Source organism: Oryzias latipes, chromosome 5 (genome assembly GCF_053564925.1).
Source record: "Oryzias latipes strain Hd-rR chromosome 5, Olatipes_Hd-rR_3.1".
Classification (NCBI taxonomy): domain Eukaryota; kingdom Metazoa; phylum Chordata; class Actinopteri; order Beloniformes; family Adrianichthyidae; genus Oryzias; species Oryzias latipes.
In genome coordinates, this window is record NC_136241.1 from 15,470,615 (window position 1) to 15,490,600 (window position 19,986).

General features: G+C 39.9%; 1 long non-coding RNA gene across 1 annotated transcript; it reads right to left on the minus strand.

The window, feature by feature from the left end:
- Window positions 1-412: 412 nt before the first annotated feature.
- LOC144992311 (uncharacterized) lies at window positions 413-7,643 on the minus strand. Its single transcript, XR_013656178.1, has 2 exons — window positions 1,264-7,643; window positions 413-1,187 (listed from the first exon to the last, which is right to left on the minus strand). It is a non-coding gene; the product is annotated as an uncharacterized LOC144992311 (long non-coding RNA).
- Between the last annotated feature and the right edge of the window lie 12,343 nt (window positions 7,644-19,986).

A 19,986-nucleotide genomic window follows, 5' to 3' on the forward strand; every position in this document is an offset into this window, starting at 1 on the left:
TCCAATTCTATTTTCAGGTATGTTGGCTGCTCTGTGACCCATTTTTCTTGAAGTGGATTTTTTTTTTTCTCAGCTGGAACAAGCAGAGCAGAAATCTCAACAATAGTCATCCTCCAAGCAAAGTCATGTGATCAACTTTTGCTTTTTTAGATGGTGTGTGACTCTCAATGACAGACAACTATGTTTCTTTGAAATAACTAACAACTAAAACACCTATCCAGGAAGACTTCTATTTCAGTATTTAAGAGATTTAGATTGTGCCTAAGTTCGAAATCTTCCCAAATAAAAGTCTTCCTGGAAAGTATTTACTTTTTTGGATTTTAACTGCACCATGAAAAAACAAACATAATTTACCTGAATGATTCAATTCAATTCAGTTTAATTTACAGTATATAGCCCAATATTAAATTCAATTCAATTCAATTTTATTTGTATAGCCCAAAATCACAACAACAGTCGTCTCGATGGGCTTCGAAGTAAAACATGAAATCAAAAGGATCACGAATACAAAGAGTTCAATAGAAAAATACTAAAATGAACTAACAAACTGACTAAGCTATACTGGCATCCCTGCCCTTAGACCCCCCTTCGCGGTAAGGAAAAACTCCCAAAAAACCGGATTCCGGAAAAAACGAAGAAACCTCAGGGGTGCCCACATGAAGGAGGGATCCTCCCCCAGGACGGACAGGCGATTTACCAGAAATCTTAGAGAAGAATTAACTTATCTAAATCTACAACTACATATATAAAAGTCCAGCAGACGAGCTTCATCCAGCCGTGGTTGTGGGGACAGTCAAAGGCGCGAGTCGAGCCGGAGACAGGAACCACAGCCAGGTGTAGGAGCAGGAGCAGAGGCGAGGTACTCGGTCAGGTACAGAGCAGAGACGAGCCAGAGATGAGCCAGAGGCAGGATCCACAGCCAGGTGTAGGAGCAGGAGCAAAGGCGAGGTAAACGGTCAGGAACTGGAGCACTGATGAGCCAACTGGAGTCTGGAAGCACTCCCACTCCCCAGGAGGGGAGAGGAAAAGAGGGACAATACATGAATCGCACTGCACCAAACAGAGGCATGGAGAACTAAATGATGAATGATGATCAAGAATAGAGGAGAGGAAGGGTAGAAGTAAAAACAGGAAAGAGGACAGAACCCCAGTGCACCATAGTTACCCCAGCTTCAACTTCTAGCAGCCTTTTAAAAGAAATAGTTATTATTAAGTTTAATTTAAACAAATTAACATTAAGTTAAATAATCTCTGAATACTAACTAGTCTGACAATAAGCCTGTCCAAAGAGGAATGTTTTCAGTCTAGCTTTGAATGTAGAAACTGAGTCGGCCTCTCTTACATGAGCTGGGAGTTTATTCCATAAGACAGGGGCTTGGTGACTAAACGCTCTACCTCCAACCGTACTTTTACTAATTCTAGGAACCACAAGCAGTCCTGCATTTTGCGAGCGAAGTGTTCTCATTGGATGGTAAGGGACTATGAGGTCCTTAATATAGGACGGGGCCATTCCATGTAAGGCCTTATAGGTTAACAGGAGGATCTTGAACTTAATTCTAGAATCAACTGGGAGCCAATGGAGCGAAACTAACACAGGAGTGATGTGATCTCTTCTGCTGGTTCCAGCTAACAATCTAGCAGCTGCGTTCTGAACAAGCTGGAGACTTCTTAAGGAACTCTTAGGACACGCTGCTAACAAGGAGTTACAGTAATCCAGCCTCGACGTAACAAATGCATGGATGAGTTTTTCAGCATCACTCTTAGAAAGTATATTTCTGATCTTAGCAATATTCCGCAGGTGAAAAAAGGCAGTTCTGCACGCCTGAGATATGTGAGCCTTAAATGATAAATCCTGGTCAAGTAAAACCCCAAGGTTTCTAACTGTGGAATTGGGGGTTATACTTATGCCATCCAGGGAGACTATCTGAGCAGACAGAGTATCTCTGAGGTTTTTAGGACCAAGTATAATGACCTCAGTTTTTTCTGGGTTCAAGAGGAGGTCATTAATTGTCATCCAGGTCTTGATGTCACTGATGCAGGCGTTCAGTTTCTCTATCTGGTCATTCTGGTCAGGCTTCATGGATAAATACAACTGCATATCGTCGGCATAACAATGAAAATTAATGCTGTGTTTCCTGATTATGTTTCCTAGGGGTAGCATATAAAGCGTAAACAGGATCGGTCCCAAGACTGAGCCCTGTGGGACTCCATAGTTGACTCGAGTGCACTGAGAGGAATTGCCATTTACATTAACGAACTGATACCTATCGGACAGATAGGATTTAAACCCTTGGGGAGCAGTTCATATGATCCATATGTCCTGCTCTAATCTATGGAGTAAAATACCGTGGTCAATAGTGTCAAAGGCTGCACTGAGGTCCAACAGGACCAGAATAGAAAGTAGTCCCTTTTCTGAGGCCAATAACAAGTCATTAGAGACTCTAACTAGTGCAGTTTCCGTACTGTGGTGAGGTCTAAACCCCGACTGAAAGTCTTCAAAGTGGCTGTTGTCCTGTAGGTGGCAGTAAAGCTGCTTAACTACAACTCTTTCTAGGATTTTAGAAATAAAGGGCAGGTTTGATATCGGTCTATAGTTGGCCAAGATGCTAGGATCCAAACTGGGCTTTTTCAGAAGAGGTTTAACAACTGCATATTTAAAAGACTGTGGCACGTAACCCGTTTCCAGAGAGGCATTTATCATTGTTAATATGGGATCATTAATTAGGGGAAAAGTTTCTTTAAAAAGTCTAGTGGGAATTGGGTCTAACAGACACGTTGAGGATTTGGAGGACGTAATAATTGATGTTATTTCCGCTTGATCCACAGCAGTGAAGCAGTCTAATGTTACAGAGGTTTCTATGGATGCCTCCACTTCTACCGCTTCAGCCTGCTCTGGGCTGATAGTAGGAATAACTTGATTTAACTTATGTCTAATATTTGAGATTTTACTGTCGAAAAATGTAAGAAAATCATCAGAGCTGAGAGAAACAGGAACATGTGGTTCTACTGAGCTCTGACTGCGAGTTAATTTAGCAATAGTGCTAAAAAGAAATCTTGGATTATTTCCATTCTCTGATATTAAGGTTGAATAATACTGGCTTCTAGCTCTACGCAGGGCTTTTTTATAATTTAAAAGGCTATGTTTCCAGGTATTCAGAGACTGCTCTGAACCGGAGCGGCGCCATTCCCTTTCCAACTTACGGGTTTCTTGTTTAAGAGAACGAGTTTCAGCGTTAAACCACGGTGCTACTCGGTTTTGTCTAACGAACTTAGGTTTCAAGGGGGCAACAACATCGAGTGTACTCCTGAGGGCTTGTAAGGCATCATTAACAAAGTGGTCATTTATATTAGGACTGATAATATGGGAGCTGGTCTCAGAGTATTTTCTCAGAATATCACTAAGTACTGGCTGAACTGTGTGTTTAAACTCAGACACAGAACGGTCAGTTAAGGTTCTTCTAAGCTGTTTCTTATTCACTGGGACAGAAGGATGTTCCAGTGTAAACTGGAAGGTAATCAGAAAGTGATCAGAAATGATGGGGTTAAGAGGAAGGACACTCAGCTGGCTGATCTCTATACCATGGGTTAGAACAAGGTCCAGGGTGTGCTTATGACAGTGAGTGGGTTCATTCACACTTTGGGTGAAACCAACATCATCTAATAAAGCTGCAAAAGCCTTTCCTAGGCAGTCACTGGGGTCATCAACATGAATATTAAAATCCCCTAATATTATAGTTTGATCAGAATCTAAGACAATAGTCGATAGGAAGTCGGAAAACTCAGTTAAAAATTCTGAATATGGGCCGGGGGGGCGATAAATAATTATGAGTAAAACAGGTTTTGGAGTTTTCCTGTTTGGGTGACTTAAAGACAATATGATGTTTTCAAATGAATTATAAGCATTTTTAACTTTAGGGCTGAGAAGTAAGCTAGACTGTGATATTACTGCCAAACCACCTCCTTTACCTGAAATCCTGGATTTCTGATAGTTAGCATAAGTGGGGGGGGTTGCTTCATTCAATCTAACATAGTCATCCTGATGGAGCCAAGTTTCTGTTAAGGCTAAAAGACTAAGGTTTTTATCAGTAATTAACTCGTTGACTAAGAGGGACTTGGAGGAAATGGATCTAATGTTTAATAAACCGCATTTAATTACATCATAATTCTGCTTGTGAGAACTGCTGTCTGTCACTTTAAGGTTTCTATGACGCCCTCCTTTCATTTGTCTTTCAGCACATAAGCTAAAGCTAGGACCTGCTTGACTTTTCCTGCATGGGTTTTGCACCGGCACTAACCCTAAGGGAGGCTCAGAGGAGCGTTTTACACTGCTGCTCTGCGCCCGGGTCTCGTCTCTGGATTGTCAGGTTAACAGACTAAGGCTAGCAGAAATGTTTCTAGAAAGAAGAGCGGCACCGTCCCGGGTGGGATGGACGCCGTCTCTCCGCATGAGACCGGGCTTCCCCCAAAACGCGCTCCAGTTATCCACAAAACCAACGCCGTTTTCTGGGCACCATCTAAAAAGCCAGCGGTTAAATGATGAAAAGCGGCTGTACATTTCATCACTGACTAAGTTCGGCAGGGGACCAGAGAAAATTACAGTGTCGGACATCGTCTTAGCCAGTTTACACACCGAAGTTACGTTTAACTTAACCACCTCTGACTGTCTCCGTCGGGCATCATTACCGCCTGCGTGAATCACGACTCGACGGAACCTGGACTTATTCTGAGCTAACATCCTAAGGTTCCCCTCGATGTCACCAACTCTGGCCCCCGGATAACACCTGACTGTAGCCGCTGGGAGCTCCACGTTTCTAACTTCAGAAGAGCCTATAACCAGAGTTGAGTGTTCAGCGGGTGTGTCGCTGAGGGGGGAGAACCTATTACTAACGTGGAGTCTCGGGTGCTCTAAGTTTTTGCGTTTAGCACTATGTTTCCTCCCAACCGGTACAAACCCCTGACTGTCTCCCGGCTGTTGGGAGGGCGCTGGGGTGCTAGCTAAGTTAGCCCTGGTAGCGCGGCCCGCGCTACGAGTAACGACCTGGCTAGCCGGCTTAGCTTCCACTGTGCGGAGCCGCGCTTCTAACTGCTCCAGCCTGGCCTCCAAGTCTAACACAAGACTACACTTAACACAACTACCGCTATTTTCACTAAAGGAGGCAGGATCATCACTAAACATATGGCACATGGGGCAGGAGAGAGGAGGAGAGGCGGAAGGAGTGGTGACCATGCCAGGTTTTAAGCTAAGGCTAGCGGTGTTTAGGTAAAGAGAAGTGGTCTATTTAGCAAAATGAGAAAGTGAACAGCAAGCGGTTTAACAGTGGTGAATTCGCTAATAAAAGGTACTAGATATGAATATTAACCCAGATAACCCTTAGAGTAAGCAATAGTAGTAAGGCTAATGCCAAACAAGAGGACAACAGTCACACACGACTAGCACTGGGAATAGCTCACCCGGAAATGATGTCACAGGAAAGGTTCAGTGCACAACACAGTTGTCTCAACAGGCTTAAAAAATTGTACAAAAGATAAATTATGTTAGAAAATACAATAGCTGATTGCTAAACTAAACTAAACAGACTATACTTAGACTATACAGACTTACTTCTTCTTGGTAAGGAACCCCCCCCCCCCAAAAAAAACAACAACAACCAAACCAAAAAAAAAAAAAAACCGATTCCAGGTTAAAAAAAAAGAAGAAACCTCAGAGTTGTTCTCGTGAAGGAGGAATTTTCTCCCACGATGGACAGGCAATGTACCAGAACTGTTAAAGAGGAATAAGCTTATTTAACTCTACAACTACATGTTTGAATTGTGTAGCAGATGGGCTTCATCCAGATGTGACTAGGGGACGGCTGGGGGCGTGAGACAAGCCAGAGGTGAGGTCCATGGCCAAGTACAGAGAAAGAGCACAGACGAGCCAACTGAAATCTAGAAATTACTCCCGCTGCCCTGATGATTTTTAGCATATCAATATTAATACAATATAGCATTAATCTAAGCAGGGGGAATGGCCGCCCTGGCCCGGTTTATGAAACCATGTTCTCTCTGTTTAGATCCGTGGAAAAATATGTACCGGTATAATGAATGTGATGAAAATTATAACCATTCCCCCAAACTTCATTTAAGTAGTCATGGTAGGGGGAGCAATAAGTTAAATATTCTCTGATTACTAGCTTGCCTGGCAATAACCCATTCCAAAGAGGAATATTTTAAGCCTAACTTTGAATGTAGAAACTGTGTCGGCCTCTCTTACATGAGCTGAGAGCTTATTCCATAAGATAGGGGCTTGGTGGCAAAAGGCTCTACCTCCAAATGTACTTTTAGAAATTCTGGGAAAAACAAGCAGTTCTGTATTTTGTGAGCAAAGTGATCTGTTTGAGTGGTAAGGCACTATGAGGTCTTTAATATAGGATGAGGTCGAACCATGTAAGACCTTGTAGGTTAGCAGGAGGATTTTGAACTTGATTCTAGATTCAACTGGGAGCTAATGAAGTGAAACTAACACAGGAGGGATGCTATCTCTTATGCTAGTTCCTGCTAACAATCTAGCTGCTGCATTCTGAAGAAGCTTAAGACTGTTTAAGGACGTTTTAGGGCCCGCTGCTAACAAAGAGTTACAGTAATCCAGCCTAGATGTAACAAATGCATGGATTAATTTTTCAGCATCACTTTTATATTATAATCTAAATATAATCTTAATATAATCTAAAAGTGATGCTGAAAAATGCTGAAAAAAAACGTACGTAAGATCTCTAGGATCAAAAATATATTATATTTCTGATCCTAGAAAGCTGCTGCTGCGGTGGGGGTCTTGGGGTGGGGATGGCTGGGCACTCTCCCTCCTTCTTTCCACGTTCCACCATCCATTTTAGAAGAACATAAACACTCACCTGAGCACAGGTGTTAGCTCACCTTTGCACTTACAGTTTGCATGACTGAATGACTGAAATATTTCACACTAGTTGGTTTTAAGGCATAAGTATGCGTGTGAACACTATCTGTTTTGTATATATGTCGACAGGTGGACATTTTTTGCAGCTAGCAGGTGTGTTTATAACATTTGAGTGTGTGTGTGGACAGGCTCCGCCCTTATTGTACTACATTTGAACGTTACCATAATGATTAACAACCAGTAAACTTGTTGCTTTATGCTGCTTCATGGTCTTATCCCCCTTCCCCTCCTATTATCACCCCCTACCCCCCCTCTCTCTATCGTCCCTCTCTCTTCTTCCCCTCTTTCCTTTTCCGTCCGGTCCAACACCAAAGATTTTCAGACATGATTGAAATTAATAAAGTTTGGCCTCAATTACAAAAGGGGTTTATCCAGACATACCTTTGGTTTGTCTGAAGATTAATAACCCCTCTTGTTAAAGTAAAATCTGTCCAACACAAGAGGCCCTCAGCTCTCATCTGTCTGCCCAGCTGTTGGACAGGACAAGTTTAAAAAAAAAAAAAAAAAAAAAAAAAAAAAAAAAAAAAAAGAGATCTTACGTACGGTAAATGCAGTTTAACAAGCCTGTGTTTTATGAGCCTTAAATGATAAATCCTGGTCAAATAAAACCCCTAGATTTCTAATTGTGGAATTGGAGGCAATACTTATGCCATCTAGGGACACTATCTGATCAAACACATCAACTCACGTATTTAGGGCCCAGTATTATGACCTCATTTGTTTTGGGTTTAGGAGGAGACAATTAATTGTCACCCAGGTCTTGATGTCGCTGATGCAGGATGATGATGGAATGACTGACTGTTTTATGGAAATCTTAAAAATTTAAGTTATTACATTTTTAATTTAGAATCAACATTTTTACTAACCTTATTTCAATTAAAAAACAAATTAAAACAATTAAAAATTTAAAAAAATTCAGACACTTAATGATATTAAAAACAGATGTAAATTACAATAAATAGGAACATACTAGCAACTGTTAAAAACACATGTGAAGGTCTGTATTTCTATGTCTGCCATAGATTATATTGCAAAATACGTCAAATGTGACAAATTAAGTTCTGTTTGAGGACTAACCCATAAAGCTGCAAAGAAGAGGGCACTTTTACTAGTTTTAGAGACGATTGGACATGAGACACTTCCAACAAGTAAAAAACAATTATAGGATGTATTGACTTTTGGTCATATGTAAATGTAAACAGAGAGATGAATGAACCAAAAAGAGTTTTATAAATCAACGTCATCCAGTAGATGTATCTTTGCATTGTTTAAGATCCCCACTTGGCTCATAGAGTTTACAATGCAAAGTAATCAGGCTGCTGCCTGTTACAGTTCTGAACAAGGCCCATTTAGACTCACTGTGCTCTGGTTTTTTCGTAGTAGGACTGAAGCTTTCCCAAAGGTGGCGGGGTAAATATTAGTCTGACAGCTTCTACTTCCAGACATTCCCAGCTGACCCACTCCACACGTTTGAGCTTACCAGGTCTGTCCAACATGTCCCCCTGCTATCTAATCCAACTCACCAACAGGTGGTAATCAGTTGACAGCTCAGCCCAAATCACAGCAAATAACAGACAAGGCCTTGACCCAGAGGTCCAGGAATACTATCATGTTATCCACAAGGGAAAGATGGAATGAGTATAGGTCCAAACTGGGGGAGCAGAGATTTGTCCAAATTCTAATTTTTGAAAAGGAATAATCCTAATTGAGTGAAATTACAGTGTCCCCTTTTAAAAAAAAAATTGTTTAAAATCATCAAATTATAAAAGAAAGGACGTTCGTTGTTCCGTTATTATTGATTTTAATAATTGATTTTAACCACATACAAGTGGCTGAAATGAGCTTCCTCTGTAGTGTGGCTAGGCGCTCCCGTAGAGATAGGGTGAAAAGCACAGTCAGCCGGAGGGAGCTAGTAGAGCCACTGCTCCTCCACCTCGAGAGCAGCCAGTTGGGGTGGCTCGGGCATCTGGTCTGGATGCCTCCTGAACGCCTCCCTGGGGAGGTGTTCCGGGCAGTGGACACGCCAGTGGACACGCTGGAGAGACTATGTCTCTCGGCTGGCTTGGGAATGCCTCGGGTTCCCCCCAGAGCAGCTGGAGGAAGTGGCCGGGGAGAGGGAAGTCTGGGCACCTTTGTTCAGACTGTTTCCCCGCTAACCCGGTCCCAGATGAGTGGAAGAACATGGATAGATGGAAAGCCAGTCCATTGTTTCTTAACAACAACACTGATGTCAGGAACTGAACTGGGGGTGTAGGACCCAATAAATGCTGGAGACCTGGCTTTCTGTCAGAAACTTAAACAATTCATAAATAAACATAAATATGGAACACAAAAGTGACAAAGCATTGAAGAACTGAAAACCAGACATCTATATACAGAGAGTAATTAACTAAATGGAAACAGCTGAGGATGATCAACCTTAACCTGGTAAGACTGACAGGCTAAATGGGAAATGACAAACACCAAAAAACATCACAAAAATTCAAGTGCAGAATCCTCACAGCACCACTCCCTGAAAGGGCAGATCTCAGATGCCCAAACACAACCCTTGGGAAGTACCTGGAGGAACAACAAAACAAAAGCAGAACTAGGAAACAGTTCCGTTTTCTGTAGCAGTGAGGTGTTACGGCAGATTTACATTGGTCCATCTGTGGCGTGTCTTTATTATTATTATTATTATTATTATTATTATTATTATTATTATTATTATTATTATCTGATCCACAACTACGTCCTGCTATAGTTGAGCAAACTGTGCAGGGTGTACCCCACTTTTGCCCTTGGCTCCAGCAACCCTGAGACCCCAAGCAAGAGCAGATGAGGTTTAGAAGATGGACTTGGTGCAGCAGTACTACAGAAGCTTAAGAAACTTTTTGCAGAGCATGAAAAGTAAGTAGAAATTCTGATAAAGACAAAGCATCATTGACTTAAACTCAGTGCCAGTCAGAGCTAAGAAGGGTAGATGTTTTAAAATGTGATTACTCTAAATGTAACCACTTTGTCATAGTAACAGCTGCTCCATTTTTCTCTCTCTCCTCCTCTCCTTCTCACCTAAGGTCTGTTTTAGGGTATTTGCAGAGCCTCCACTGTTTCTCTCTGTCCACAGATTTTATTACCATTCAAAATTAAATTATTGTCATGAAATTTAAAAAATTATAACATAGTTACTCTAAAACTGTTGTCATAAACGTGAACAAGCACCACAACAACAATAGCGTAACAACAATCGCGCTTAATATTTTTAATTCACTTTGGTATTTTAATTTTAAAGCACATTTCTGGATATACTTTCTGGTCAGAATATAAGGAACTGTTGTCCAAAGTTTCTTTTATTCATACTAATTTTATTTATTTGTTTTTTTCTTACAGGGGATTACAATGAAAACACAAAGAGTAAACTGGGTTTAAAACTAAACAACTTTAACAACTTAGTATTTACCACATTAAAAAACCTGACATTCTTCTTCATCTACATTCTGTTGCAATCCATCCATTCATCTTCTGAACCCCCCTAAAACCCTTTTGGGGTCATGGGTTTGCTGGAGCTTATCCCAGGCTCTGTAAGGCAAAGGTGAGGCAAACTCTGGGTTATGAAGGTAAAAATGTGTCTTAATGAACGAGCTTGTAGATTTGATATGAGAACTTGTAAAATAGAATGTGAAAACTTGGGCACCAAAAATCTGCATCTGCGTGTAAAAATCTTCTTCTGTAAATGTTGACAAAAAAGATCACAACTGACAAATTACCATTTGCATGTGTACATTTAGAGATACAACTGCTCAAATCTGCTGCTGTGAATCAAGAGTGCGCTCTGGGCTCAGACTTTTGACCCATTTCTTGAGAGACATTTGTGTCTAAACCGTTCTGTGTCCGATAATGGAACTAGAGGGGGGGGGGGGGGGGGGTTAGAGGAGGGAGAGTCAACCAATCAGAGTGCAGGACTCAGAAGACTTGGTAAAGTTAGAAAGATATTCACAGATTCTGACTTCTCGCCTCAATATCTCTTATAAGCGTTCAAATGGGACAGCAAGTATCTCTATCATTTTGTAACAACACAGAGAGTGAACTACAAATGCCTTTCTGAAGAAAAAGATTGTTTTTTTTTGCTGCCTTTTAATGAGAAGTATTGTCGTCGAGCTGTAAATGGAGACACGGCAGTAAGACGACTGCCAATTGACCAACATCAAAGTGCAAGTTCAGAGAAAAGACCATTCTGCAAAAATATCTAAAAATTCAATGATATAAGCTGGTAATGACGACTCATCAACATATTTATGCTGCAATAAATATTTTGTGAGAAAGTTAATCCAAATGTTATTGTATATAGTTATTCATATTTTAATAACTCTGAAGATACTGACATACAAAGTTTCTTTAGAGCTATTGAGCATTTTTGATTGAAATTTAAAAAATTCTTAACAATTAACAAAGTGAATTTCTGACAGGGTCATGATTACTCAGTGTAGAAAGTTTGGTGACAATAGCTTGAGTATATTCAGAGCTACTGAGCACCTTTATTAAGATGTGTGTGTGTTTATATATATATATATATATAAAACAGCCAATGTGTGATCATTTCTATTAGTAATTTATTAAAAAAACAAACAAATATACATTTCTCATATCCAAATTTCTGTTTGTACAATTTGGCTTGAGTATGTATGTGTATTTGTTTTTGTTTTTGTTTTTTTTTGCCTTTGTGTGTGTTTGTGTAGGCCCTCAGGTGCTGTCCGTGTCACTGTCCACGCAGTGTGAATTGAGTGTCAGTAGCAATGAGACAGTGCTCTGGGCTGTCATAAGCCTCTGTGTAAATGTCAAATGACTAAATGTGAACTCCACACGGCATGAGGAAAGGACAACCCTTTAAAGGATGACTTTGTGTATATCTGACAAAATGCATCATCACAATGTCACTGGATTCATCCATAATTCAGTACGTGTGTGCTTGTTTGTGAATGTGCAAGTGGGAAAAAAAAGAGAAAAAAAAGGCGAGCATATGATAAAGAAATGGGGAGAAGTTAAAATAAAGACAGGTAAAGAAAGGTGATTTTTCATCATGTTCCAGCAATGGTTTTATTTTTAAACTGGACTTTGAGCATGACACCTCATTTTAAGTATGACCATTGTGTGTTTGTGTGTGGTTTCTGTTTATAAGTTTGAGAGAGACAGGTTGGGCAGAGAAAGACAAATATTAAAGATGATTTCTGTCACTAACAAACCAATGTTTTTCCTAGCGAGAGCTTCTTCCAGCGTGGCTGTCATGTTCCGGACTGGGATGTCAATCACCTTCTTTGTTTCACTTCACTGCATTCGTTGACTGTCAGCAAAGGTCTAAGGAGATGTTCTTCATTTTTCGGGCTCTTCTGCTGTTCAGCAAAACAGGCAGTATCATCAAAAAGCATAAAAATGTTTGCAACATATAAAACTTATGAGATTTCAGAGCAGATAAAGAAAACAGGTTCTCCTAAAAGAAAAAGTATGCAAAAAATGATTTTTCAATAACTTCCAATTGAAAAAAAACATCAATTACAGCAGGGGGTTTGATTGAGAGACTGTGCATTTATACACAGAAGCTGTCACCCACATTATCTCCAAACAAAGTTATATGTTCAATACCTCAATAATACATATCAGTCATTTTGACAGTTTATGTGGTTTAAGTGGCAGAGTGTGGGAAAAGCAAATAATGGAGAAAGATGTAAATAAAACATTGGCATTTGGGAAACATATAGATAAGGTGGGTGGTCTCTTATGCAAATATGCAAAGCAAATATCATTCAAGGCTATATACATGACTGGAATCTTCTTTAAGGCTACAGGGTGAGTGGAACTGCTTTAAGAACCTAAATCTCATTAGTTTGATGTCAAATAAAAGGAATCATCTGGAGAGGCTGGCACCATAACTCCAGTACGACAGCATTTGAGTGAGAGGAAAAGTGAAATTTGTCTTTGAAGTCAGTGGTATTTACGGAGAAAAAATTAGGGTTATTTTAAGTGGTTTTCATTCCTAAAGGGCAGAACAGGTGGGTTCTTGTAAAAATGTATTTTTAATGTGCCGGCAACTAGAGCATCGAAGAGTGAAATGTGATCAGCGTGCCTTCAAGTCTAGAACTGCGATCTGCAACCTACAAAAGCCATTTGGACCAGTTTCTTACCGACCAAAACCCAGTGAGAGCCGCAAAAGTCCCACCTCTCAGTTTAGAAAAAAAACTATTAATTTTTGTTTTTTGTGGCCATTAAGTGATTCCTTTACAAATTTTAGCTTTTAAATATTTGTCAAAATTGAATTATAACAGTGTTACAACTATATTTTGTTACATTTGACAGCAGCACATACAAGTTCCTTTCAAAATAAAATACATCTGTTGTCAAATAAGATCATGCTGCTGTAGATTTTCTTGCAAACTTATTTTATTAATAAAATCACTCTGGGAATTGATCAAAGCTTTCAGTTCAATTCAAAAATCTAAAAATGTATGACAAAACTTTAGTAACAAACATATTATTTATTCAGATGTTTAGCACTTTTCCTCAAAGCCAAAGGGCCACAATGGAGGGATAAAAGAGCCACATGGGTCAGGTTGCAGATCCCTGGTCTAACTCTTGTGCTATCTTGGGGGTCCAGATAAACCCACCCGTACATTGACATATTATCCCTCCCAGGACAGGATTTCATGTCTGCATTGAATTGATGAATGTCAGATGTGACATAAAATTGGCAGTTTTTTTTTAAGGTGTTTCGTTTTAACAAGTTAATCAAAAAAATGGGGGGGGTTCTGTTGGATCTTAAATGCAAGCTTTTTTGCTTTGATGCAAATAATCTTGGACTTAAAAAATTCCACTTTCTCCACCAATGGAAACCCTGTACACAACAGACACATCACCTAAATGTTATTTCCATAATGTTTACAGCACAATGAGTCCCATTTTGTCTTTCATGAAAGCTAATATTTTCCACACTCAGTATGCACACCTCTTTTCAGGATGAAGAAAGGGATGATGACCTGAGACTGTGTTTTGCAAGTCGGGTTGTGAAAGCGTGTCCTTCAAAAATCCAAAGCTTTTTGCCTTTTCTCTTGCCTGGAAATTAAACTGACAAGGAATCAGCCTGAAAATGAGTGGGTACACTATTACGGCTGTATTCTACATCCAGCACTGAGTTGGTAAGTGCTTGATGGTGTCACTTTGAAAGATTAACATGTCAGCTTGTCGTGAAACAGTGTGGCGGATAATCAAAATGCAGGTTTATGGTAGATGGGATATTAAATAAATTGATAAATACATTGAAAACTGTTTTAAGAATAAAATAACTAAATGTATAAAAAGTAGAAGACTGATGATCTAATAATGAAACAATCAGGTTCTCCAGCACATTGGCAGGAGTAACTACAAGAAGAAAGATGTGATGATTGCAGTCTTAAACTAGATGTGTTTGAGAGTGAGAGGAATAGAAACACACCCAGAAATAAACAAGAAAATCTAATTATGAAACCATAACATAAAGAAAATCTAAGAACAAACAAGAAATCCTAGGCTTTCACAGAGCATTAGCATTAGTATATGTATATATGCACATGTATGTGTATATATATCCCTTGTGCTATCTTAGGCACTTTAACATTGGGAGTTGGGTCATGTAGACCCACTAGACAGTGCGCTGAACATTTTTTCTTCAATGATTTGTGATCTTCACTGGTGTCCATGGATTACATGAAATCTTTCCACCTTTATCCACCTTTGTCATGGTAGGGAGAACACGTTAATGATCAACACTATATATATATATACATATATGTATATATATATATATATATATATATATATATATATATATATATATATATATATATATATATATATATATATATATATATATATACATATATGTATATATATATATATATACATATATGTATATATGTATATATATATATATATATATATATATATATATATATATATATATATATTGTAGGAAAGAAATCTTCGCTTTTCAGTTCTTTCCGTACATGCGTGTTCAGTAGTACAGAGTGGTAAAGCAAACAAGGATTCAACCGGATTAAAAATACACGAAGTTTATTTCCCTGACAATAGTTCTAGAGCACAGATTAAACATTAATGCAGATATATCTGGATTCTCAAGTAAAGATCTACTGACGCACAAGTTACATGAATTACTCGTAGATTTTCCTAAGAACAATGGAAAAGTTTTAAAACAGTCTTTTAACTTGTGTTTGAATCTCCGCCTTCCGGAAAGATCATGGTCGCTGGACCTCCGCCCCTGGTCGCTCTGATTCGTCAGCTGATAGCCCGCCTGCTTCCTCTGGCCAATAGCTGACGGCTGCCAATCTTCAGATCCGCACCGCCTCTCGGGGGCCCGTTTTACCGGCGCACACAGTCCGATGATCAATAGAGTCCCCATCTGGTCAGAGTAAATCATTCCTGGACAACTCAAGGTTCCTTTACCGGTATCCAGAGCAAAGGTCAGCTCCAACCTCCACATGAGAACACGAATCTTCACACTTTCCCAGGGGAAGAATCTTCAACCCAGATGGTACGGATATAGACCATGACATATTTATGGCACCTATGGAAAACACCTATCTTTGCACAAAGAACATCCTATTTCTTCACAGGATGCTGCAATCATAAAGCAAAAAGGAATGTCACACGACCATAAATCTGGATAGTTCAAAATAAGTTCACTTCACACTAAGGATAAAGCTGTAACATAATAAAGAAGATATTAAAACATACATTTTCTACAATACATATATATATATATATATATATATATATATATATATATATATCAGGTGCTCTGGTTCCCCAGCACCTGAGGCAGACCTTCCAGAAAAGCGCAGTGCTAGGAACAGCTAAGATACTGCGCAGGACCCTCAAGCTCCCAGGCCTCTGGTACCTGAGCTTGGGTGAGAAACCACCCACGAAGGGTGAGAGGGGCGATTTTTAAATTTACATTTAACAATAGATTTTATCTCTGGTTTTCTAAAAACTTATTAAAAATATAAGAGAATTCCACAAATCCAAATTTAATTTAACACCACATCTATAGTGCGAATCTCACTTATCTAAAATGCACTGGGTGGCCATCCAGTGTGGATCCAATTTGGGAAAAACCTAAAGCTGTTGGTATGTGCATTTTATTGTGGTCGCCTGCCAGCTGGGGCAATTCGATGCACAAGACAAGCGACAACAGGAGGCAAAAATGCCAAATACAATTTGCCCACAATTAATTTCATAGAACTCAACGTCATATTTAGCTACTCACATTTAGGATACACAAAGTCAAACTTTAACTTAAAGATTGGGTCATCTGCAACTCACAAAGCCCTAATGTAGGATAAAAGAGGAGACGTAAAAGTTGACTGCAGTGTAAATGTGAATCTTCACCGAGCATGAGTGTCTTATACCACGCAGGGCCTCACAACAGGCAGTGAAGGTGATTTACAGCTATTGTAAGTCCTCCTACATGAAATATAACTGCTGAAGCATTAGTCTAAGTCAGTGACTAATGACAAACCATGTCAGCCAGCAGATCTTTGTTTACCTCCGCAGCATCATTCATCTACACCCCAGCGACAGTCCAGTCTGCGGGGGATATGAGTAAATAATATGCAAATTATTTTTTGAGATACATTCATAATTATAAAATGCATTTGCATGGTGTGAATTTAAATTTAATTGTCTCACATCCCCATCACATCCCGTTGTTAAAAAAGCCATCTGACAAGTTGTGCTTAATTAGTTAAACCATGACAGTTAATCTCTGCAATAACATTTACACAGGCTCAACAGATAAGAAGTAATATTTATGTCAGATAAAACAAGCTGTTATCAAACAAAGAGCATAAGATTTGTGGTTCATTTTTTAAAATATTCTCTTTTGAGGACATCCAATTTGGAATTTTTGCATAATGTACTGTATGGGGCTATTATGCCCAAATTTGTTTCAAGTCAGTAAAGACTTAAGAATCAACTATTTCTTCTGGGATCTATTTTGCTGCTCTTCTTGCTTCCGGACGTTCCATGGTCTTTTGCATTTTCTTACACATTCAACTGAAATCTCAGCAAGGATTTAAATGACGATAATCATCTGATAATCAAAAAAAACACTGTACAGGTTAAAATATGTATCTATTTCCGAGACCGCCGCTGCATCATAATCTCCATCATCATCGCTACCAGTAGTCACATCACCTGACATGAAAGAAAAAGCCTGAAACAGGGTGTGTTGTCACAGCCCATGATGGATTCAAGGGGCAACACTGAATGTTGATCAAGGTGAGGCATGGAGGAGGCCGTGCTTGTCAGGGACCCGCAAGCATCCCCAAGCAATCTTTGCAGTCAGGAGATGGAAAGAGCACCACACCAAAATCCATCATGTGCCACCTACGAATAGCATTGATAGAGAGGAGGTGCTGTCCCCAAAGTAATAACAAGTGAATGATCTGAGATTTTAAAGCACTGTTCCCAAAATTAATTTAAAAAATAATTAATCTTAATTCTTCTTCTTCTTAATTCTTGATAAAAATATTGAAGAACAAGATTTAATAAGTAAAATGTGAAAATATACACAAACAAAAGAAAAAAACCTTAATTGCTAATTAAACATAGTAAAAAAGTAGATTGTGAGAGATAAAATGCTTAAACCATACACACACAAGTAAAAAAATGTTACTACTAAATTACATTTAAAAAACTTTTTCTCTTTCTGCAAGAAAAGATGCCCACAGCTCTTTGTAGTTCTTCAACAGTACGTTTTTTGTGCCTCTTCTAAGATCCTGAAGATGTCTTTGGTGAAACAGTGAAGGAACTCTATAAGTCCTTAAAATATCTACAGCTTGGTTTCCTTGCAGTCTGCAAACAGTCAGGGCTGAAAGGTCAATGAAGGTATCTGGAGTCTCATGGGTGTGCTTGTTATTAAATTTAAGCCAACAAAATTTTGATTGTCTCTGATGTGTCTCTAAACCCTGCTTTTTATGTAAATTAAACTCACCACCCCATGGGCCACATATGTCAAACTCAGGCCCGCGGGCCAAATTTGGCTCACAGTGTAGTTATAATTGGCCTGCGAGATCATATCAAATGTGCTTTAGAGCTGGCCCATGGTATACACTGCACCGCTTACATAACATACCCAACAATGCTTTGATAGTATGTTGGCACTCAGTCAAAACCAGCAAGCGCTCCTTTTTTCTGTTGACATTGACAGCCATGCTCCAGTCATATCTGACAAAATTATTTCACCCTCCACAAAAATGGACTAACGAAAGATGGACAAAAGGACCTTTGAAGACAGGTGGCAGGCAGATTATCTGTTCACGAATATAAACACAGACCGTTTGTCTGACAGACTGTTTGTTTGACGCAAGACAATTTGTCTTGTGTACGGAGCTGACAGAGCTGTAACTAAAGAATATAACGTAACAAGAAAATAAATGAAAGGTTAAACTTTACATATCAGTTGCAGTTAATTTTTCAATAAATTTTGAGTTTGGCCCGTGACTTTACTTCACTGTTTAATTTTGGCCCACTGTGAATGTGACTTTGACACTCCTGCTATAAAAGGTGTTGCTTGTGACGTCATAATTCCAGAAGTCGGTCATGTTGGCATTGTCAAAAAATTAACAATCGCTTGATGACAATTCCAGAACTCCACTTTAAAGCAAAACAGTCAACTGCACTTGGCTGTCACATCAGGTCAGATTGAGAAACTCAGTTACAGTTTTACAGTTTGCTATAAAGTTTTGCAGAACCAGAGAGAGGAGACAGAGAATTTGACGACAAAAGGAGCAGTCTGTGGATTGACAGCCTCCTACTGGATTTGGCAAGATTAGCATTTTTGAACACTAAACAAGCCTTGTGTGGACATGGCAACACACTAAGTTACACTTGCTAACTAACACACTGCATGCTACAAATGCTTTATTAAAATGGTTTTACACATTTGAGACATTTTTATTCTATGTACTCACTTTCCATATAGAAGTTAGTGTATTTCATCTATCACTTACTTAGTTATCAAATATAGGACTACATGGTGGCGCAGTGGTTAGCAAAAAGGCTCTGCTTTACATCACAGTTGAGACCTTTCTGAGTGGAGTTTGCATGTTCTCCCCATTCATGTTTGGTTATTATGTAGGCGCTCTGGCTTCCTCCCACAGTCCAAAAAACATGCTCTATAGGTTAATTGATGAGTCTAAATTGTCCCTTGGTGTGCATGTATGTGTGTATGAAAAACTGGTGACCTGTTTAGTGTCAGCTACAACAGTAGCTGGGTTGGCTCCAGCGGCCCTGTGACGCCAAAAGCGATGTAGTGGTTTCTGAAAAAGGATGGTTTGGAAAAAGGAGAAGGAGGACTTTTACATCAAGTTAAAGATTTGCCCTGAAGCAGTGTGCATGGACTTTATTTACAGGTAAAGACAGGAAGAGTGCGAATTCTAGTTTTATTTATTTTACTTGTCCTGTCCAACAGCTAGGCAAACAGATGAGAACTGAAGGCCTCTTGTGTTGGACATATTTTACTTTAACAACAGGGGTTATGAATGTTCTGACAAACCAGAGTTATGTCTGAATAAATGCCTGTGTAATTGAGGCTAAGGGCCAAGGCAAGGGCCAGCAGGACCGCCACGGGGGCCCCCAAAGCCCGAGAGCAGGGAGGCATGGGCGGACAGAGAGTGCAAGCTCCAGCCCAACCAGGAAAGCAGCCCCCCCACCGCGCCGGGAGGGCCCAACGCAGAAGAATGCCCACAGCCCCAGATGAGCACCCCACCACCACCCAGGAGTTCTGAGTTACGAGCGAGGACCCCCAAGGGAGATCCGCCCCACGCTCCAGGCAGCCACCCACCCGGCCCACGGTTGGTCCAGGAAAGAGCGGGGCAGGGGCTAGCCGTCCCCGCCCAGGAGGAGGATCCCCAGGGGAAGAGAAGGGTCCACAAGAAATGTTGTAAACATGGACCTACCACATGGATGGGGTAGAGGACAAGTGGTCCTAGGTCCCACCTTCCTTGTGA